The 23,465-nt window shown below is 40.0% G+C and overlaps 1 long non-coding RNA gene across 1 annotated transcript; it reads left to right on the forward strand.

Moving 5' to 3' along the window:
* The first annotated feature begins 15,310 nt into the window (after window positions 1-15,310).
* LOC130602257 (uncharacterized) lies at window positions 15,311-22,082 on the forward strand. Its single transcript, XR_008972860.1, has 4 exons — window positions 15,311-15,536; window positions 20,449-20,569; window positions 21,164-21,306; window positions 22,016-22,082. It is a non-coding gene; the product is annotated as an uncharacterized LOC130602257 (long non-coding RNA).
* Window positions 22,083-23,465: the final 1,383 nt, after the last annotated feature.

The raw sequence follows: 23,465 nt of genomic DNA on the forward strand, positions 1-23,465 counted from the left end.
AACAATTATACAGGAAATTGTACTGTCATTGTTAATTTTGGTCTTGTTATCAGGAAAACTTGTAATGATGCTGCTCATGGGCTTGAGGTATGGGAAGGGTTCAGAGCTGTGTTAGCACTGAGGCAGAGATTCACTGAGTATTCCCATTTATGGCTATTTTCTTGGGCAGGTTTTCTAAATATACAGCAACCCCCAAGAAATTCAGTTCTGCACCGTAGCTAAAAGATAGCCTTGATCCAGAAACAGGGGCAAGCATCCATATGCACGTGGCTTAATCTTGCATAGTATGCAGTCATTTTTATTGTTTAGGTGAGGCTTGGGTTGATATAATAGGCATTTTAAATCTATATACTCTTTAAATGTAAGGTTTCCAACAAGAATAAATCTAATCTAGTACTTTTTGCTTTTGCAGGTTGTCTATCTTTATGCCACATTTTGGTAACTGAACTATAATGTATCAATTATATATACTATGTGTATATATATATATGCTATATATACTGCTATATATAGTTGAAAATTCTGTATAAAATATACTCATTTACTCCTACAGAAAAACAGTGATTAGGTTCTGGTTTAAATGGTGTTATATGAGTGCAGTTGATGACAGTTACTTCTTCAGGTATGTTCATATTGTGATGAGGTCGCCTCATCAATCAAAGTAATAAGAGAACTACTATTAGACTACACGTCATTATTAGTCATTAATTAGCCAAATACCAGTACTGCTTACTGAATGGCTGGGGTATTATTGCTTAATTATATGCTCAACAAAGCATACCCTCTGCTCTGATTAGCAGAAAATGAGTAAAAATATACAGGATATGGCCCACTTCTGCAGCCAGTCACAGTTAATGCCTTTACTTTAATTTCCAGACATTATATCAACATTATAAAATATTCAACACATGTATTTCATAGATCTGGTACCGCTGGTGTCAGATTTGTTGATGCAGCTTAACTGATCTATGAGTAAGATCAGAAATTAATATTAATGTATTGTTTACAAAGACAGCCAGCTGAAAAAGTACTTTAACTGTAAATAAGGCATCTTAATTTTAAGCGTCTGTGCTCAGATGTAGTTAAATGTCAATGTGAAACATATTCCACAAGGCTAGAGGTACACTGCAGAACCCCATTTTAGTATGAGTATGATTCTTCAACTCTGCCTGTAGCAAGCAATACCCATTGCATATCCAAAATCCTCTTTCTAGCAAGGGTTGAATTGATTCATTTTCAAGACTGGTTTTGGCTGTGGTTTATTGGTAACTTTAAGCAGTATCTAATTCTAACAGCCTCAGCACACACTTGGTGTGAGGGAAGCTGAAACCTGAATTTTGCCAGCTTTGTTTGTGTTGGTTATGGTTTGGGCTGTTGGATTGTTTTGCATCTGTTTGTGAGCACTAGGATTTCTTAGGTGATCATAGTTCTGAAATTCAAGCTCTCTTCCTGGTTGTACCTCCATTTACTAACCTGTAAAATGAGAGTCTCCATCCTAGAGGATGCTTAGGAGGTTCATGTAATATTCTAGGTAACGTTGATTGTTGGCTATAAGTTATCCAGGAGTTGTAAAGTATAATCAATGAATGAGAAAAAAATATGGGAAAAAGAGTTCATCTGAGGCTGTTAAGACCAAAGATACCACCTCAGGACTGCCTGAGCTGCAGACCACTGAAGGCTGAGATAAGCATCACAAAGTATGTGCCTTGTTCGCATAGATTTCCTTAGGCATTTGCTGCTGGAGACAGAATCCTAAGCTACACGTAGGCCTTTGATACGACCCGGTCCACACATCACAGTGTAATTATTGCTTGTCAGAGCCTGCAGCAACCTGCAATCTATTACAGTTCTGTTGCTGGATGTGGGCTAATGCGTGGTCTGTAGCTCTAGTCTCAAACCTGTAAAGCAGTGTCTCCACTGAACTCATGCTTTGAGCACTGAAGTTGAAGGAGCTTCCTTCACCAACATCAGCTGGTAATTTGACCAGAAATATGAGAGTGGACCAGAAAGACACTTTTTTTCCCTAGAAGATTGTTGTAGGCATGTATGAAGCTCTAAACTGGGAGTGGATCATACAGATAAAAACCTACTTTGAATAAATTTTTGTTACTGAAATGAACATTTCAAGTATTTCTGTGCTTCAGCGATTTTTATTTTAAATATTTTTATTATCATTTTAAAGTTTTGACTTGTGTGAATGTGTAGCAAGTAATTCTCAGTGTGAAGTCTTCTCCCCTTTGAAAGATATTTCCTGTGGCAGATTTGATACAAAGTTTAACTTCTACACAGACAAAAATCGCTATTAAACTGGACATCCCAAACTGAAGGGTGCAATGAAGCTATTTACAGAGAAAGCTCTGGCAGTTAAGACAAAATAAACTCGACAGCATGGAATTAAGCATGACAATAAGAAAACAAATAGAACCTTTAAGTATCAGGACAAAGAGAGAGTGAGAGAGGTGCTAGATATCTATTGAGTGGGAATTGATGTAGTCAGCTTGAGTAAGGAATATAAAGCAGTGGTGTGTGGGTACCCCTTCCTGAATAGCACATTAATTCCTGTAGGAGGGGAAAAGGTTTTATGGACTCCTGGTTAGCCCTTCGCCAATCAGAGCAATCAAGTCAGTTCTTCTAAGGTGATCCCACTGAGTGTATACTAGTGCATGTTGTCAGGACAAGCCACTGAAATGTCTCACTTGTGAATGCTTTATTGCCATCTCTGTCCTGGGTTTAGCAATAGCAGTCATACTCCACCTCCATGTAGATTCAGGGCTTTCTTCCCACTTATTCCCTATAGGGGACTACAGTAGGTGAATAACGCAGTGCTGGACCAGCACTGGGAAATTGTGAAACCATCTCACCAGGTTTCCTGATTTCCAGGCAGAGATTCCATATGGAGAAGCAGAACAACGAGCTAAACCTAAGATCAAAGAACAAATGATCCCTGCCAGAGGCTGGGCACTGTCCTGAGCAAGCCTTTCTGTTCAACGCGGCTTTGAGCAGGAAACTTGCTGTAGATGATCTCCAGAGGTCGCTGCTGACCTCCCCTGTTCCGTGGTTCTGTCGAGTGAGGTCTATTTGTATGTGTCTCCAGGTGAATTTTCTTGGTATGGCAGAACACCTCTCAACAGGAGTACAAAAAAAACTTGGGCTCCTCTAGAGAAGTCAGTTGCTTATAACAAACATCTTGATATATAAGCAAATGCCTGTGGGGAGATAGGCAGCTCTGTTGCTGTCTGCTGGCAACAACACATTTCTGCAAGTAGTTTTGTTGCCATCAGTCATATTTACCTCAAGTGTGCTCAAGGGGCAAACACATCTTGAATATCCAGGAGATGACTAATGTGCTGGAGTGAAAGCAAACTTCTTCTATAGTGTCAACTTCTGACACTTAAAAGTGATGCCATGAACGTATATCTGCGCTGCCACCCTCACAAAAAGCATTCCAGAAAAGAGGAACAATCCCTTTTGGCATAAATCCTTTTTCCTATTAGCTAGATTTCAAGTTTTGCAGCAGTCCTGAGTCATTCTGATCTGAAACATGGGGGAGACTTGGACAGCGCAGGAACTTTCCTAAATTATCAGTGCCTGACCTGGTTTTATGCAAGTTTTCCACCTACTAGCTCAAAAGCCTCTCTAAACTGACATGAGTGACTGCTTCTATGCAGATCAGGTGAAATACTTCCCCTCGTGCTCCTTACCCAGAAGTGTCTGACACATACCTTTTTCTCAGTGTAGGAATACTGCACCCTCCGCATAGGCCTGTCCTAGGGCCCCATGTAGTTAAGCTCATAAGGTCCGATCCGGATTCCATTATGTCCTTGTGGCCATTTGACCTTGCAAACTTATTTGGTCACTGAATTGTTAGAAACAAGTAGAACCCAGAATGCTTTGAAATCTGGGGCTCTTTTAAAGTTTTGTCCCAAGCTGTCTAGCCTCAGACATTAAAGAAGGAGTCACCTTTTAAGTCCAAACCTCAGAGAGCCCTGTGTACGTAGTGATGAATTTCAGGTATATTGAAGAAAGTAATTGCCAGGAAATCCTGAAGGGAGTCTCTGGGACTGAGTTCACAATCCCTGGGTAATACCAGCTTCAAGAACTTCTTAAGTGAACAGTTCATAAAGGAATACTTTTCAATATAGCAAGTTCCCTACAGAACGCACTTGTCTCAGCAAGCTGGCTCCTCAATACATTCAAATGGCTGATGGTGGAAGAAGCAAGAATGGTGAACAACTGCACTACCTGTGTGTGGAGGGTTTGCAGCTTGACACACTGAACAACCTCCCTGAGCCTTACATGATTCTTCGACTGCAGGCAGGGCAAGGTAAAAAGTATTTATCCCAAGATGCTTGTGGCTATTGGGCCTTTTTATTAGGTTAGAAATTATTTGAGAAAAGCTATTTAAAGCACTCTTAAAATCTTTTTGAATGAAAAATGCTTTATAGAATCATGCCATAAACTAGAAATATCACTTCTATTATTAAAAGGAGTTGAAAGGACACCTAAAAGCATATGGGTAGTGCTTGTGTAATTCCTATAAGCAGATGCCTGGAAATTTAAGGAAGTGACTGATCACTCTGAATACCTGCTCTGTTTCCCTCTGCACAGCGGGGAGGTGTATGCCACACAGCTACCAAGATTTCTGACATAGCATCCTTGCTGAAATACTTCCAGTGTAGACATCTGGTATTTGTCACTGTTCTTCCCAGAGGGCCTTGGGAGAATTTATCTTTCTTGTGGTTTTCTTAACAAGTTTGTGAGGTTTTGGTGTCTGGTGTAAAAAAAAAACACAGCGTTGGTTTTGCTGGGTTGAAGCACACAGCAATTTATTGGTTTTGGCATTAAGCTGCATGAATAAATGTGCATATGCAAGAGCTGGTGAGCAGCCTTCACCTGAAAATTGCCATTAATGCTTCATGGAATAAACCAAAGAGCCTGGTGGTTCTATTTGATCGCACATATGGCAGTCCTGTATGATGCCACTACTTACAGACACAGCAAGATTACTGGTGCATCCATCACTTACAAACAGTAACTTTCCTTTCTCATCTTCCTCTCAGCTGTCTGTTCTTTGCTTATGCTATCATTATCAGAAAGATGAATCTCACTGTGCCTTGGTGGTGTAGCTTCTCCCATATAAGTTCTACCCACATATATCCACTTGGAAGAGGGTAAGAAATGCAGATAATGGAGTATTTGAGAGAATGATCAGAATGAGGAGCATAGACATATTATGGCAAAAGAACACTGGCTGATAGAAAAGCAGCAAGTCTGCAGGCTCTGCTGATGGAAGAAGAGAAACCTACTCAAAAGCAGACCTCACCCTCAAGTGTTTTGGTGTGCAGTGAACTAGGAGTGCAGCATTTTCCCTAACAGCTATTGACAAGTTTTATGCTGACCTCTGAAGGAAGAGAACTTTCTGTGGCCTGTTTGGCTATGGGGAGGGCAGCTTACACTGACCAGTGACTCTTCTGGAGTGAGAGGTGCTCTCAAGATGGTGGCTAAAATGAGCTTGTGATTTCAGAGTTACTGCTGCAGCTGCAGTCTGGTTGGAAGGGGATGAGTTTTCTTCTTGACTTGGTGCAGTTGTAAGCACCAGTGTTAGCAGAATATGTGACAAGGCAGTGTACTTTACTAAGCACCAGAAGTAAGTTCATTTTAATTGGCTGCATTAAAAAATATTAATACCTAAATATGCTTGGCTTTATTTGTTTTTAAATGCACTTGATTTGCATAGTTTAATGATATAATTTGTAGCTGTTTGTTTACCATTCCTCTCTTGATAGTTCAGAGTAAAAAAGCCCATTTATTTATCACAACAGGTGGGTCTTCAATTTCCACTCAATTCAAGTCTTTTAGAAGATAAATAATTTCCTTCTTTTCCATTTCACAGGAAAGCAAAGATTATATTTATCTTCCCTACCTGTAATTGCACTGATAAACTGTATACATACGTGGCCACAGATAAAAGTATCACATCTGTTTTAGTGGCTTCAGCATTGTGAAGATTACCCTATTTATTTCTAACCATATGAATCTGACAGCATCCCCTTTAGATTTCTATTCTACAGCACATCAGTAATCTTTGAAAAATGTGTTTCTTTGCTCTGTGAGACGGGGTTGATAAGGTAAAGTATTAAACTGGAGTTTAAGCATTTTGAGGATATTTCAAGGACACCTGCTAGGGAGGAAGTCTTTTTCATAGAATCATAGAACAGTTAGGGTTGGAAAGGACCTTAAGATCATCTAATTCCAACCCCCCTGCCATGGGCAGGGACAACTCACACTAAACCGTATCACCCAAGCCTTCGTCCAGCCTGGTCTTAAACACTGCCAGGGATGGAGCATTCACAACATCCCTGGGCAGCCCATTCCAGTGCCTCACCATCCTCGCAGGAGAAAATTTCCTGCTTATATCCAATCTGAACTTCCCCTGTTTAAGTTTTAACCCATTACCCCTTGTCCTATCACTACAGTCTCTAATGAAGAGTCCCTCCCCAGCATCCCTATAGGCCCACTTCAGATACTGGAAGACTGCTATGAGGTCTCCATGCAGCCTTCTCTTCTCCAGGCTGAACAGCCCCAGCTTCCCCAGCCTATCTTCATATGGGAGGTGCTCCAGTCCCCTGATCATCCTTTTGGACTTCTCAGTCTAGCTGGTATTGCTAGGTACATATATGTAATGGATTTACAGTACTTAAAACTTTCCATTATCATGATGTCTTTAATAAAGAGTTGCTATGAATATACATAGATGCCTGAAAACTTGTTAGGCTTTATGAGTTTAAGAAATGCTTCTTCCTTCCTTCTTTCCTCAGCCTGGGGTTTCCATCTTTGATGGGGCAGCAGCAATTTGCCCACTGCTACCTTGATTGCTCCTGGAAACTTGCATGGAGCATTCCAGATGTGTTCCTCCTTCCAGGTAGCTGCCTCCCAACCACAGTGAGAAATACCTCAAAGCCAGGGCTATCAGCTCTGTCAAACACAGCTGAGGAGAAGGAATTGTATCAATTTCTTTATTCCCTTCTGCATGAAGCATTGTTCCTAGTGGTTTGGGGTTTTTTAATCCCTGTGGTTTTGTCCTGTTAATTGAGTGTTGATGAAAACTTCCCACTGTTTTCTTCTGGAGTCTGTTTCATAGTTGTACAGGCCTTGGACAATCTTTCCTGGAGTCTGCCTTAAGAATTCTGCCCTTTTCTTGGTGTCATCAATATCACTCTTGGTTGCGTGCTCGCTGATCCTCTTCAATGATCTCCAAATGCATGTTAATGCGTCCCACAGTGTTGGGTTTTCTTGGTGTGATGCTTACAGCTGGGCAGGAGGAGCAGAAGCACAGGCCACCGATAACACCTGCAGAGCTTTGCCCTTCATGTAAGGCAGGCAGCCAGTGCATCATTTCATGGTGCTTTTCATTTATGTGGCATTGTGCTTCATTATGTGGTGTGTGTGCTTCATGACAGCTGTCTGCACGTAGGTAAATTTCATCTCCAGCAGATTCCTAGGGGCTGGAATTGAGCCCAAGAGTCCCTGTGCTCAATCTTAGACCGCACAACCTTCTAGTGTAAGTTTGCAATATTTCCTCCCTTTTCACTTTTTAGCACATGCTGACAGTGATCAGGAGACTCTGAGGCACAGCTGAACTAAACAAATGTAGCTTTTCAGTTCCTAATAAATGGCAAAGCTTTTATTTTCTCAGGAGCAGTAAAAATAGCATGCCAAAAACCTCATTCTAGTTCATGGACTTTGTACCCATCAACCTGTAACTGAAATGTCAAAAAACCTAATTGCTGTCTTTTGATGCCAATCTGCACATCACACAAAGTCTGACTGACATAAATGAATTCATGGTTAATAGACTCAGTAATGGATAGATACGCTGACATGTAAGCAGGCATTCTCCAAATACGAAGCTGAAGTTAGAAGTATTGAAGTATTTAGGAGGCCATGAAGTGATGTTGGAATAGACGCTTGTTTGTTAGTGGTTTCATTTTACTTTGCAAGTTATATTTTTCTACAAACCAGAATTAATAATAAATTATAAACCCAATCAGCTTAGATTAAAGTATTATGAGACTATTTCAGGCTGTTCTGCATGGATGACAGTGCAGGAAGACTGTAACTAACCGCCAGTGTGCTTGTAAGGGGTTGGATTCTAGCCCAGTTTTTAAGGTTGTGCATGTAGTACCACGTAGGCCGGGACAGAGTGGATGCCCCAGTTCCAGCTGAGCACAGGTTCTCACTAAATGTGTTTTACTGGCTGATCCTTCGATTATTAAACTATCTTTTGACCTGGAAGATGCAAGAGGCTCAAGAAGAGGACTTTCCTGGGCTATGCAGGGTTAGTCAAGGTTACACTTCATAGCAGTGGCATATCTGCATTGTGTATATAATCTGTATTATGTATAATCTGCATTATGTATATATATACCCATGAGCAAAAACATCTGTAAATTAGGTCTTCTCCAACTCTTCATAGAAACAGAGTATTGTTATCATAACATCCTCATCTGGAATGTATAAATGTCACTGCTTTAGTTTTCATCTTGTATGAGAGAGACCTGATAAAAGTTTGGCAATGTTGTGATGAAGTAGCCAGGTGCTACAACAAAGTCAGGTGGACAAGGAAGCAAAATCTATATTCTATCTACCTCGTGCATGTATATATATTATATATATAATGAGCTATGAAACCAGAATGCACAACTCTGTAGACAAGGAGAAAAACTGAGACAAAACTGGCAGCAATACGTTGTTATTTGTGTGGACTCAGGATAGCCTTGTTCTGGTGTTCCATCAGGCTGTAATACTGATTTGGTGTATGAACAAAAAGTCATGGAAGCTTATTTATTGCTATCAGCTTTGTGGAAGAATGTCATTATCTCCAGGTGAGATGAGCTGTGTTGTTTTCTCTTTATTTGTGCCTAAGCTGTAAGGTATTACATATGTGCTCAGACAAACAGTGTAGGACAGCTAGATCCCACTGTAAAACCTGAACGCTGTGCCTCTCTTGACATCTGGTTTTACCTTCAGAGTGTTACTGCCTGCATAGGACTTCCCATGTTACTTGCCCTAGTGTGCATAGCTGAGTGGTTTATAAAAAATAAGATCGTTTAACAAAATCCATGACATGTCAATTTGACTTAAGAAGAAGCCATAATGAAAGAAATTAAGTTGCATGGCTCTATGATCATTTAAGATCAGTCATTAGAAATTTCTATCGCTCAGTTCAGTGGAAGTGGAATTGCAGCTGTAAGATATTAGGGCAGTGGGTGGGGATGTGGTCCAAATACAGCCAAGTTGTCCTTCCATCTAAACCCAGTGGAGACTTTGTAGTTTATTTCATTAATTGGGGCTTTTTAGCTGATTTCCTTAATCAAAGCTTTTAAGACCTTTAAAGAGATATTGTCAAGAAGGAAAAGCTGGAGTTGCAGTTTGATTGACCAGCATCACAAGCATTTTTTGTTAAGAGTGGAGGAGTTTTTAATCCCCTAACCAGCTGTGTCAAATCAAAGTGGGTACAAAGCACTTCTGCAGTGACAGAGTTTCACACTGCAGCTGAGCCTGCACTGAGCTCATGTGAAGCAGCTCTGGCTGCCCACTGCTGTCTGTCATCCCATGTTACATGGGAACATCGCTTGTGGGATGGCTTGGCAACACAGATTAAGGGATGATGCCAGTTAAAATGAAAATGATCCTCAAAACACTGGAGCAGCACAAGCAAAACTGTTGCCAAGAGAAATGTTCCAGGCTGACGTTCTTATTGACTCAGCGCTGATGTAGATGAATACGCAAGGGCAAAGCAGGAGGGACCTCCCTCCCCTCTCACCCTTGGTGTGTTACAGCAGGAGAAGACTCAGTCACAGAGCAGGGGCACGGTCATTGTTGCAGTACAGAGGGCAGGCAGGGCTTTGTCATGAGGATCCAGGCGTGCGTGTGTAGAATTGGCCTTTTCTGTATTTTGCACTCTGCAATTCATCTTTCCTTTTCTGAATCCACCATTCAGCTGGGACTATGAATGGTAATGTTGTTTTACACCCACTCCTGCCACTTAATTTAATTCTTATGCAGACATACTGACGGACTTTCTTAAAACACTGAAAGGATATGTTCTTAAATCTTCTTTATTTATATCTTAAATGCATGAACATTTGGTGAGGTTTTGTTTTGATTATTTTAGCATCATTTTCTTTATGAAAAGCACTTCCTTGGCTGAAAAGTAAAAGCCTCGAGGAAGTTCTTAGGTCATTAAGCAACTTGAATGACTTTAACACTGGATAATCCTATTACCATCACAATTGTTATTGTGGTGCAACCGGGAGGGAACAGATCCTGTAATTCAGATATTTGGAGGGGAGAAGCAGATAGCAGCTGGGGAAGAATTTGGTCTGTTACCTTCTCATTGTAGCTGAAAACAAGTATTTAAAAGAAGAAATACCCTAATCTCATGGTTTTGATGCCTGAAATTAACATTTACACCAAATCATCTGAATGAAATTCCTGTCGAAGAGTTTAACTTCTACATATTATTTTCCTACCTACATCTCAGTTCAATTGTTATTTATGGCAGAGAGATTCCTGTTGGTGTTAGGATGAAGAGTGACTCGGAACCCATCTTGGTTTTGGTTAAAAGTATTCATGAGTTGATGATGTAATAAAAAAAGCAGCTAAATGGATTTAAGTAATTGTTCTGGACACTCATAAGCTAAGGCTCATTTTCCTCTTCTTCTCCATTCTTAATTTTAATTCAGTTGTGAAGCTTTCAAATTAGAGATCTGAAGCAAAGACAGCAAAAGTAATCTTGGTGCAGTTCTACCATTATCCCCAAAGCAAAAGAGTCAGAGGGAGGGAGATTCCAGAAGCTTTTGTTGTGAACATGACACTTAACACTTGTGCTTTCCAAAGAAGTCTGGATAATCCAGGTGTGAGGTGCTCCTGAGAAGAGGGAGCGAGCCTGTGCCACATTCTAATCCTCTCTCTTCTCCCAGAACTCAGTTTTGTGCAGCCAAGCAATCAGCCAGTTCAGGAAACTGATCTGGGCCCAAAGCTAGAAATTAATAATATTCAGTTTAATCAACTTCCTGATGAAGCTGCCTGCAGGGCCCAATGTGCCACGCTGGTGCCAGCACAAGGGGGCAAGTATGCAAGCTTGCAGACAGGGAACAAAAAGGCAAGATCAGCATTAAATCAGTCTGACCGTGAAACTGCACTTCAGGTCTAATAAACCACATAATGAATTGCTGTTCAAAGCGCTGGTATAAAAACCTGTAATGTGTGCCCAAAGCAGAGCTGTATTCAGAAGCCGCTGGCAAAGACTGGCTGGCAGGGGATGTGTCCCAGCAGTAAAATGTCTTTTTACAGCTGCACTATTGGAGACACATCCATCCCATACCTGCAGCAGTGAGGGACTACTGTCAGTGCAGCGAGGTGCTGCATGAGTGATGGCTCCTCACTGGCCACACATGGGTACACGGGCGCCCCTTCTCTCAGTGGGTGCACCTGCAGTTACTCTCCATGCAAATTCCTCTACCTGGTCTCTTGAGCATACTCTGGGGGCCCTTCTACAATTCACTTCAAACACTTTCCCAGATGGCAACTCCACAACCCAGATGTTGTTTATTCATTTGTCACTTTAAAAGGAACACAATACCAAGAAAAGAAAGGAGCGAGACATGTTTGTTCTCCATTGAAGGAAAAAGAAGGGGACTTTGACATTGGAGTTTCCTGCACGTGCATTCTTGAGGTCAAGAAGGTTGTCACAAACTGCTGTTCTTCTCTGAAAAGAACCTTTCCCATTCTTTTTCTACTAGAAGGCTTCTGCCAGTGAGAAGCTGGGCTTTAGAAACTCCATTCCTAAAAAGATGTCAGTGCTGTAGGTGCTCAACAGGAGCCATTTACATGCTGTATCTGGGATACTTCTCTTTGCTTATGACTGAGTTATTAACGTGGTTGTGACAGCCTGTGGTTGAAACCCATGAGTGTCTCTGTAATGCCTCTGTGAGGTGTGACCCTGCTCCTGGTGGTTCTTCCATGGGGTTAAAATAGGCATAGTTTGTAGACATGCTGCGGTGGCTGTGCATCACATTAGATGTAGGAAGCTAAAGAATGTTGCCATTTCATTTTCAGGGAGCTATTTCAAAGGGGCAGTTAGCAATCCCCTATCAACAGCCCTGTCAGATCATAGCATCTCTTATTAATACTGCAGAGTGTCTATGAGATCAGCCTTTTGCAAGAGCTCAAATAGTAGTGAGTGAAGAAACCTTGGGTGCAAAAATTCAAGCAGCAGCAGCCTTTCCTCTGGGGCATTTTGGACCATTCAGTTCTCCAGGGCATTCAAGACCTTTTCTACCACACTGCTTTGCCAAATAATGGAACTTGGAGAATCGCACAGCTCTTTCGAAGTGTTGCTAAAGAGATTGAGGAGGACTTGGGCTGCAATCAGTCTCTTTAATAGTATTACTAGAAAGATTGTATCTCTTGTCCATTCATGTGTCAGGAAATGTTTTTATAGCAGATCTAGCTATGGAACGTTTGTCATCCAAGACTAAATATAATAGAAAACCTGGTACCTCACAATGCAACAGGCAGTTCTCTCTCCTCTGAATGGACATAGGGGTTCAAGCTGACTGTGGTCTGTGACACTTTTGTCTGTTGATGTGTGGCTCATTTTCTAGGCTGGAAATAGATGTGTTACTGTCTGAACGAACACATGTCAAAGAGATTGTCCGCTCTTCTATTTGGTTGGCTCCTACAAGATCTATAATAGCCACACTTGTTTGCTTACAGATACAAGGGTTGATGCATTTGTTTCCTCTGTACTGCCCATCACAGCAGCAGTTGGAGTAAATTTCCATCTTGTGTTTAGCAATGCTCAGAGCCCGAAGAGAAGTTTTAATTGAGCTTGCAGAAGTTTTCTTTTGTTGGGAAATTGTTCACATTCGTTTGTTGAAGCATCTTCTAGGAGCGCTCACAGGCAATTTCAGGCTTTGACAGGATGGAGCTTATTAACTTCCACCCAAGCTAAATGTCAATTTACATACTAATGTCAATTTTCTTTTACCTTTGTGTCCCCAGTTCCATTTTTTAGAAAACCAAATGCTCAAAGTAATTTTTCATCCATGAAATCACAACAGTTAAGAAACAGGCCCCAGATGTATTCCTCCAATTGGAGCTATTATACAAGGCACTGCAAACAGCAGCTTGCTCTCGAACTGCTGTGGAGGAGAAAGCGGCTCTTGAAGGAATTCTGGTAAAAGTAAAGAACTTAAATGTACTAAAAACGGATTAAATATGTGAAAATTCCGGAGAACACTGAATGGGTTTTTTCAATGTTAGATCATCAGAACCAATCCATCTGTAATTGGTAATTAAAAAGATGAATAGCAATGGGGAAGGAGGCAGTGAATAACAACAAAAGAGGAGAGACCATATTTCTCCTTTTGCAGCGCATGCACATAGGAGGTAAATCCATAAGACAAAAAAAATAGGAAATCTTTTTTGCATCCATATAATAAACATGCCAAACTTGCTCCCCAGAGGTGTAGTTAACAGGAGTTGGTTCCCATTAATTTAAATGTCACACCTCTCTGGGCAGAGATTATAATATTATTTTTAAAGGAAATTTAGCAGTCAAAGGGTTGTGCCATGAGCTGAGGAACAGCCAAAAGGGAAATATAAGAAAGGATTTAAAAAACATTTTCCATAACTAATTTCTTGCGTTTCTCACATCTTTCTTTGAAGCAGTTTGTGATGCTTGTTCTTAAGGTTTGTGATGTTCTTCAGGTGGGATTTTATTCTAGGAAGACTTTGTTACTTTTCTGCTGTATTTAATAAATAAATTTCCTCAAGCTGTATTTGTGGTTTATATTCCTTATGAAAAGATTAATTCTGCTGTATTTCACTGGCTATTGGAAAAGTCAAAGGAACGTGTTGCCAGGATAACAAAGAATATGTGTGCCAGAGGAGATTCAGCATTCATTCAGACAAGAAACAAAAACGTACCAACTCATTGGCCTCTAGCAGCAACCCAGTAAGGCTTGCAAAGCAAACATTTCATATTCATAGAAATACTAGCAACTGGCTTTAAGTTTACAGAGTGCAGCAAGGAAGGGAGCCCTGTTTTGATCAAGTCAGGAGGTGGCATTTTCTCTTTTCAATGAAAATTTCAAAAAGAGAGCTATGTAAGTGTAACACTAGAGTCACTATGGAGGGCTGTATTTCTGCTCCCATGTAAATCACAAGGGATTTACCATGATCATGACATTTTTGGTCTTTGAAAACTTCCATCCAAATATACAAGAGGAGATTTGCTGCTTCTTATTATTGCTTTCCTTCAATAGGACTCAAAGCTTTGCTGGTATTTGTAGATTAGTGAGTGCTTCCAAAGAAATAAATTAATAAACTCAGCCAAGGAATATTTGCACCACTGAGCACTACTTCATATATTCCTTGTACACATGCCAAGAACTAGGAGGAAGCTTTCTTGACCATGGAGCAGATTCTTACAGGTAAGGTGAGAGGGGAGGTAAAGCAGCATGACTAAATTCTTCCATTTTTGCATTAATAGCTTCTGGTCCTGGTCCAGTTCCCTGTGATGCAATTTCTAGGTTATGGAGTGTGTATGATATATATTTTTGTCACCTTAGAAACGTGAAAATACTTACTAACTGGCTAAAGAACTTCATGGTGACTGAAGAGCAGCTAAAAGCAACCTGAAGTTTATAGACCTAAGCATGGTAGAAGGTGCAGATGAAATAGCTGCATATGCAGATTAGCACATTTACATAACTTGCTGACAGCACCAGCCAGCTACTGCATTCTGCACAGGATGAAATAACCTTGGGTTTTAAGTCATTGCAGGTGATGTGACAAGGTTCACCTTCTGTGTAGCTCTGGCCATCAGGCAAGATCTCAAATCTAGTAAGTGTGCTGACTTGTTTTGTGAATATCACACCTGGAAGTGTTTGGTAAACTCTTAGTGTTGGGTTTACTGTAGGTACATTTAAAAACCTTTGTTTCACTGTGCATCTGTGTGAGTGTTCCAACATTAACGTATGGATATAGCTTGAAGACAATGTTCTGCAATTAAAAATCATATATAGGAGAGTCACAAAATGAATATCTGACAAAATGTGATGAGAAAAATAAGCTCTGAAAAAGTAGGAGGACAGCACAGAAATAAAAACCCCTTTTTATTTTCAGATAGACGTGCAAAACTGCTGTTAGCCCCATCAAGTGACAGTAGGTGATAGGCCGAGACGCCTCTTAGTTGCTTTATGCGAGGAACGAATGCTCCCATGCTCCCAGAAGATAATTCCAGTCTGATCTCCAGAACAGACAAGGTTTGGCCAAACTCCAAATTAATCTCTTTTTAAAAAATGCTTATTGCATATAATGTCAGAAAAAAAGTTTAACAAATCTCATTTCCCCTTTTAAGTTGTTCCATGATGAATATGGAAAGTGAAGACACAGGGGAGAAGTCCACAGCCCTTTACAGATCTGAGTCGATTATACATACATTATTTATATTGCAGACTGAGGTGAGATTTTGGGTTGTTGAGCACTGAATTTTTACAGTAGAGTGCAACGAAATTATTCAAACCAGGTGTTTCTGTAATTGCAGTGCACAAGGGACAGTGCTGGGAGCTGAACAGATCCCAAATTTACCCTTTCAGCTGAATGATGCAGTGGTTTAGTGTTAGTACACAAGGCAATAAAATAAATTGCATTGGAAAACAAGGCAGGCTGGCTGGCTCTAAACTGCTGAATTTTGATTGCACTTGGTGCCTTTATCTTTTGTTTGCATTCGTTTAGGCCTTTATACCAGTATATGATATGAAGAGATGAACCTGTCCATTAAAACTGAGGTAAAACTACTGGTAATGGCTAAAATTCAGTAACTACAACATGCCCTCTACTCTCATCATTGTCCTAATATGTAGCATTCAGCAAGTGATATATCGATACCCTGTCACAGGGTTATTTGCCTCCTTGCTCTGCATAAGGAGAAAGGAAAGCAACAAGGAAAGAAAAAATTGAAAAATCAAGTGTTCATAAATTGCAAAACATCAAGTAATGCTCTGCTTTAAGTACATTTTAATGTATTGCCACAAGGTATTTGCACATAGGCTAAGCTGCTTAATGCAAGTCTGATTTCTTCTAGAAATATAAAGCACAGATTTCCCCCATACCAATGTGGGTTATGTATGTGCACCCATTTTTCTAAAGAGAGCTGTATGTGAACTGCAGTATTGCAATGCCAGTGATGTCTTGGTCTTTTTAATAAGGCATTTATGGATATTTTCAGTGAAAATACTATCTCTTGTTGGAGTTTTTCATTTGATGCTTCAACTGGGTCTTTCTGACACAATGAGACCTCTGATTTTTGACACCTGTTTTATACAGCCTGTGTTTATCGTTCCCAAGTAATATTGGAAAGAGCAGAAAAATACAGAGAAAGCAATCCATGAAATAGGTCTCTGGAAGACAAGAAAAGATCATTAAACCTTTTAAAGTTTGGCAAACTGAATCACAGATCTTACAAGATAGTGGCTAAGATGTCACCAAGCTTAAAAGTGAACAAAAATTAATTTAGCTGCTGCTGCTAATATGACTTTGGCTTATCTTTGAGATCCTTCTTGAATACCTTTAATTAATTGACACAATTTATTTGAAATTGGATTATCATGAGGTTTTTCTTTCCTGCCTATTTCAGAAAGATTTAATACAGTTGCTTGACAAAATCTACAGGACTACAGTAAATGAAATTACTGTTGAGGTGTGGAGGAAGAGTTGTTTTGTTCCTATGCATGAGATCCAGCTCCACAGAGGATTTTATCCTTTTTCAGAGCCAGGACAAAAGCTATGCAGGGTTTAGTTCTATTTAGATATCTGGCTCTTGCATATGATGTGATTTCAATGTGCTGAGTAAAAGGCATTTTGAGAAAATAGAAGTATGGGTTTTACGTGTGTGCTCCTTACTGGACTAAAAATTTCTCAACGGGTACCATGACTGAATGTGACAGGAGCTCTCTTCTCTCTTTCAACATGCTGAGGTCTTCAGACAGATTCAGTTGTTACACTGTGTATGCCATCAAATCCTGAAAATAATAATTCTGCGATGCTGCCCCATGTGGAACTTTAGCAGCTAGAAAGGAAGATGCAGCAGACTCTATGTAGTCTGAGAAAAAATTGGTTAAGTTTTATAAGTGGACAACCCTAATATACTGTAAGGACTGTTCTAGGCTAACTGGATATTAACAGCTATACTCTCTTTTATTAGCATGACAAAAATACTATTTAATACTGCAGGGAAAATAGACTTCTATTGGCTGTGAGGAAAAATATGCAACCCTTGTTTCACCTATAAATTAATGTTCTCTCATAATTTTAAACAGTTTTCTTACAGTAACAAAGTAAAGTTTTACTTGTATAACAAAGTAAAAAACGTTCTTTCCATTCAGAATTTACTTGAGACATGGAGCACCAAAGGGCTCAGGGAATTGAACGTTGTCATTTGAAGGCTATTGCAAATGCAAGAGCTACCACTCCTGTCAATTAACTGTGTGGGGAATATGTTGTAGGTGCCCAAGTGTGGTACCTGCAAATGGCTGGTATGAACACTCCCCATTTCCCAGGGAGTATTCCTAGCCTGCATACAGCATGATTTGCAGTCTCTGCGTTGAACATCTTTGCTTTTGCTTGCTGGTGGGAAACTAAAAGTTCAGCTGAATGCTGTGTGCCTCAGCAGAGATATTAATTCTCCTCCAGAATCCTCATAAAACATTATGAAGACAGTCTTGCAGGCAGGCATTACCCTTGGGCTGCAGAGCTTGTGATGCTTGCTGTGCCTCAGTTCTTGCTGCTCACAGGAGCAGGTCACTGATGGGCATCTTCAGTCCTCCAAGTGCAGGAGGCAGCTGATGTTATCTCAGTGAAGGTCACTGATTTGATCCTAGAACAGGTGTTCAGATTCTAGGGATGCAGGAGCTTCTAGGGATGCAGGAGCTACTAGGAAAGAGTATTAGCCTTTAATACGAGGGTGAAAGCTGTGTTTAAGAAACATCCACAGAATATGCAGAAAGTGCAAATGTGAGAAAACCCTTACAGAAGCCACAGCAATGCATATGACAGGTTAGGGATGTATGCTCAAGAGGCTACTGCATGGTCCAAATTCTATAAGCTGTATCTGTCAGATATCCAGAACCAATAAGGGAAGGCAAATCTAAGAAGCCTGAGGCGCTCAACAAACAAAGTTTATATCACAAAGCTTAGGAGCTGAGGGCCTGGCACAGTGCAAATATTCATTGCCTTTTTCTCACCTTGTTCTCTGGAAAAGCAGGGCAGAACAGTAGGCAAGGAATGTGTATATATGGGGGAATATTTAAAGGAGAACAAATAAGAAGCCAGGGGATGTGATTATTCACAAAAAAAAAAAAAAAAAAAGAGAACCAAATAAAAACAGGAATAAAAGCTGTCACTTGGGGTGACAGATGGATGTCAAAGGAAATGTAACAGTGAAAGCAAATAATGCTTTCTACCTTGACAGTATCTCTCTCTTCTACTCTCAATCCAATTATAACATTTTTTCCTTTGTCTCACTGATCTTTTTATAATGAAGAAATAGTTCATCTGACTTAGCTGGTTCCCAAACACTGGTCGGAGTAGTGCTTCCAGCAAAATACTGAAAAATGTGCTTAATTTGAAATTTAGCTGTAATGGTGTTACTCATATGCTTAACATCAAGCATGCACTTAAGTGCTTTGCTAAATGAGGCCCAGTATTTACACTTTCAGGGGTTCCATATCCTAAAAAGAAATTAATGTGCTAACCACGTAACACATTAAGTTTGCATAGTATATGAAATACTACTGCAGGGATTTGACAGGCTAATTTCATTGTAAATAAGGAGGATTAATTCAAACCTCATTGGTATGATTGAAAAGATTCCTAGTGATTCCCATAGTTCATGCATATTTAAGAGAAGAGTTAGATAAATGTTCCCTAGAAAAAGTGGGAGGTTGTTATAAGCTACAAAACAACAGATGTCTTTGCTCTATAGCAATCATTTCATTTGTGGTATTTCTGCAGTAGGACTCTGCCCATGATGATTTAAATGACAGCATCTGTGGAGGCCTTAAAGAGTCTTCACTGCATTAACTTTATGTGGCAATGTTACACCTGAACTGAGCCCATTTCCTGGGCAGAATTAGGTAAGACGTGGGCCTGGCACAAAGCACAACAGGAACATCAGTGGAACTCCAGTCACAAAATGCAGAACATACGTGGAGATGTTTATACAGTTCATTCTTGCTGGTTTTAGCTGCTGAGAAGGCTTTGTACGTAGTTTTTCTGTATGCTACACTGTTGCACTGGCCAGGGACTGCTTTATTTCTGGATTAGCTATCAACAAAATCTTGTAAGGAAGCTCTGGGGTATTATTTTTCTAAATAAAACAATAGCAATGAGGTAGGCAAATATAAGCTACAGTTACCGTGCATCTCTTGCAATCTTCAACATCTGAAGCTGTTACAAGGATACCCTTAGTCCGGTGTTTGTAATGAAGAGCCCATTATCTGTCTTTATTTTTCTCTTGAGTTCTGTTTTCACATGCACCTGATGGCTTTGCTGGGGATCTGAGCTGTGTTATACTTTGAAAAGCAGATCACAATTCTGAAATCAGTTCTCTCCTTATAGCAGTTAAGATGGCACTGGGAACAACATGAAATGGGAGAACTGGGGGAAGGAAATTTTTTTTCTATGTGGGAAACCCCTAAACAAACCAAAAAGCTTTTGTAATTGATCTGAGAATCACTGTTTTCTGAACTGAGCCAGCTTATCTCTAGAGAAGGGTTCACAGTGTTATTGCTTCCTCTGCCTCTTTACTCCTTCCTTTGTTTCTTTCTGTTAAGAAATTTTTAACATCTCTTTTCAATTCATTTCTAGTTCCTGAGACCTGAGTTGGTATTTTTATCTGTACAATACCCAGATTAATTCACAAAATGAGACCCACTGCATGTACGTAACTCAGCTGGCAAGGCTGTAAAAGCTGCAGGAAGATGATGAGGGCTTTGGCAATTGGTTATTTATTTGAGGCATTTGGAAATCCTAATGGCTCCATTAAGAATACAAATACTGTTCATCTGTTTGCTGCACAGTGTCACAGGGAAGTACCTTTACAAAGAATTTAAACGAAGGATAGGGTAGTAACTGTGTCTTATTGGCTTGATTTTTACAAACCTCAATGCTGTTAGTCAGAGAGGATGGTGTTGTTAGGCCAGTTTAATTACATCCAGGACTGGAACTATAGTTTATGTGAAATCCTTCATTCATGAGAAGGCTGTGTGCTGGTGTATGTGCACTCAGTGTACACAGTCTGTTGAAACTCTTACTGGACAGAAACATGCTCCGAACTACCAGGCACTGTACTGACAAAACCTCCCTGCTCACCAGGAATAATGCTTCTTTCTGGACTCGGCCCAGGAGCTGACTGCTGTCAGCCTTCACAGATCACAGTGGGAGCTGCTGCTTTGGTACTGCTGGTGGGAGACAGCACCACTTCCCATGTACGGATGTGTTGTCTTTCAAGTTCTGTGCTGGAGCCCCACATTCTCTGCTTGCATTTTTGGTGATAATAACATTAATATGCAAACCATGCAGGTTGTGCTAAGTAGTTCCAGAGCTATTTACTAGCAGGCATATGTAACATCAGATGAGGCTTCTAAAAGTATTCTTTTAAAGTGAGTGTGCTTTTAAAAATACTGCCTATAATTCTGCTGCAGCTTTCTCGGTTTGTATATGTAGAACTGACAGAGTCATGTCGTTTGTTAGCTAAAACTGCCCTATTATGTATATTCTTCTTACTCCTCTGAAAAATCACAACTGTTGTATATTCCAAGGAGACACATTTTGGAAAAAACCAATAACATTTAAATTGTATTTTATTTTTAAAAGTGTTATATAGTGAGCTATATTTTTTCCATTTTAATTGGGAAACTTTTGTAGCAGAAAGTTGTAAACTACCAGGATTCCAAAACAACCATAAAATGCACAACATCTGAAGCTGTATTGCTGTAAATGAATCAGATACTGTAATCAAGCCTTTTTACACCTTAGAAATAGATAGGTAGCTAACTTACCTTCTTCCTCAGTTTTACATTCATTGGAGATCAACACTGGAAAATAAACTCTTCTTTGGATCACTTATATTCCTTCTGTCACAGACTGGATGTTCACATACACGTCATGGACATTGCCAGTTGTCACATGTGAAGGCTGACACACAACTGGGGAAAATGAAGATGAGATGAGGTGTGCATTGCAGACTGGCATGCAACCTCTGTGTTTGTGTGTGTATCTGCACAGCTATTTTCATTAGCCAACCAAGACATTTTTAGGTTTCAAATCTAGTAATCTCTGCAAGGTGCTGTAGAAATTATTTCTCCAGTTTTCTACTGAAATGTGTATTGTAATGGAGCGTGTTAATGGGTTATTTACAGCTGCTGGTTTTGCTGCACTTCAGAAACCAAAGCTACTGTTTAAAAATCTTCATCCAGGCATTGAAGCCTTGCCTTAGAGGCCCATTTAAAATACTTCTGCTTTTATTTTTTTTCCCCAGAAATTAATGTGTTAGATATGGAGTAACAAGCCAGAAAGAGCATTTATGACTATCTAGTCTGGCCTACTGCAATGTAAGCTGTAGATTTCACTCATAACTCTGATTCATGGATGTCCATAAAATAAATGATGTGACATCACTCAAATTCAGCTTAAGATGTTCTCAGTGCATATTACTTAGAAATGAAGGATTTCTTTGTGAAGATTAAAGTTAACATTTTCAAAGGGAGGAAGAGAAGCAGTTGGAAAGGAGGAAGCAAAGCAGCATTCACAGTATTCATTTACCATGTCAGTAATTCAGATTATCTGTGTGTATCAAGTAGCCCAAGAAGTCTGAGATCAATTGCTCTGCACATCTTTACAGGATGTAGCAGTAGGAAATTCCCTGTTTTTAACCTTCCAGATTTGAAGATCCAAATCCCTGCCAGCAATGGGAAAAGCAGCAACAGAAGATCCGTAAGGAATGATGAACACACGCCCCCCTCCCCCTTCTCTGTATTGTTTTCCCGCTGGCAGAGAAGTTTTTTCCTCTTCCAGACACACTTTGTTCAGATTGTTGGGTAAGAAAGACCAGACTTTTGTGCTAGCAGGAACAATCCAGTCTGAACGAGCACAGATAACAGCCCCGAATGACCCAGCCTCTTAACATCCATCCATTAATAAAACTATAGGAAACAGTGCTGTGTCAAAACAACAGCACTAAGTTGCTTTGCTGGATAAATCTGAATGAGAGAGGATGGACGCTGTTGGAAAACATGACAAGAATAAAAGGAAAGAGCTGTTTTCCTCCATCAACCATTTGATTTTGGGATTTACATTGTATTTCATCCACAGCTAATTAAGGTTAGCTCCAGTGGTAATCACTAGTTTCTGTGTTAACGAGAAAAGCAGTCATTAGGAATAAAATGATCCTTGTGGATCTATTAGGATTTGTAGCCCTAGCCCCTTTTCAGTCTGTTGGATAAAAAGAATATAACTAATGCAGTATGATACGTCTAATCCAATTGGACGACTTCTCTGGTTGTTTTCACTTAATTGATGTGTTAAAATATCTGCACTTACCATCTGCAGGAGGCACTGGAATGACTTGACATCATCAGAAACCCACACCTAGCTGGTGTTAAAAGATAGGCTGTAAGGCTGGCTATCAGGTAACCCTTGCTCCTGGGAATCTTCTTTGCTATTTGCATGGTTTTTTAGTAACAGAAGTCATAAGAAAAACCTTGAGATCAGAAACCACAATGCTGTATATATTTTGGAAGCCAAATAAAACCCTAATCCTGAAATAAAACTTAACAGACATAGAAGAGGATATAAGGATAATTCATCTGTGCAGAGTGGAATCAAAGATTTTTCTGGTGTTTATTACCATCCTAACTTGGTTTTCACTAGAGAAAAAATGAACTTTTTCCTGTATTTGATTTGAATTAGAGCATTTTGGAAAGGCTGATGTACTTCCACTGGGACCAGTTCTGTGTTTCTCTAAGGAGAGTGGTGTGAACCATTCTGCCCATGTAAAGACCCATTTTTTCTAAAGCATCCATTTAATTTGGAAGCATAGGAACTTTGAAAGTACCATATAGATGGTTTTCCCATAAACGAACTTTTAACTAACAGAGAAAGTTCTGTTCTGGTAATTTTGGGGCCTTCCATCTGCACATGTACCCAAGTGTTCCTACTGTTTTTCCTATTAGCGCTTACTGGAAGCTTTGCTTGCCTGCAGCAGAAGTGTGTGTCCATTGTATACCCCTGCAGAGGAATAATGAGAAAAAACTTTTAAAATGGAATAACAGAATTAAGAAACAAATGCAACAGAGCTCAGTGGGAAACGAGGACATATGAGGATCCTCTCA

The sequence above is a fragment of the Pezoporus wallicus genome, unplaced genomic scaffold (genome assembly GCF_028554395.1).
Source record: "Pezoporus wallicus isolate ANWC-B61680 ecotype Strahan unplaced genomic scaffold, APGP_CSIRO_Pwel_v1 contig_8047, whole genome shotgun sequence".
Taxonomy (NCBI): Eukaryota; Metazoa; Chordata; class Aves; order Psittaciformes; family Psittacidae; genus Pezoporus; species Pezoporus wallicus.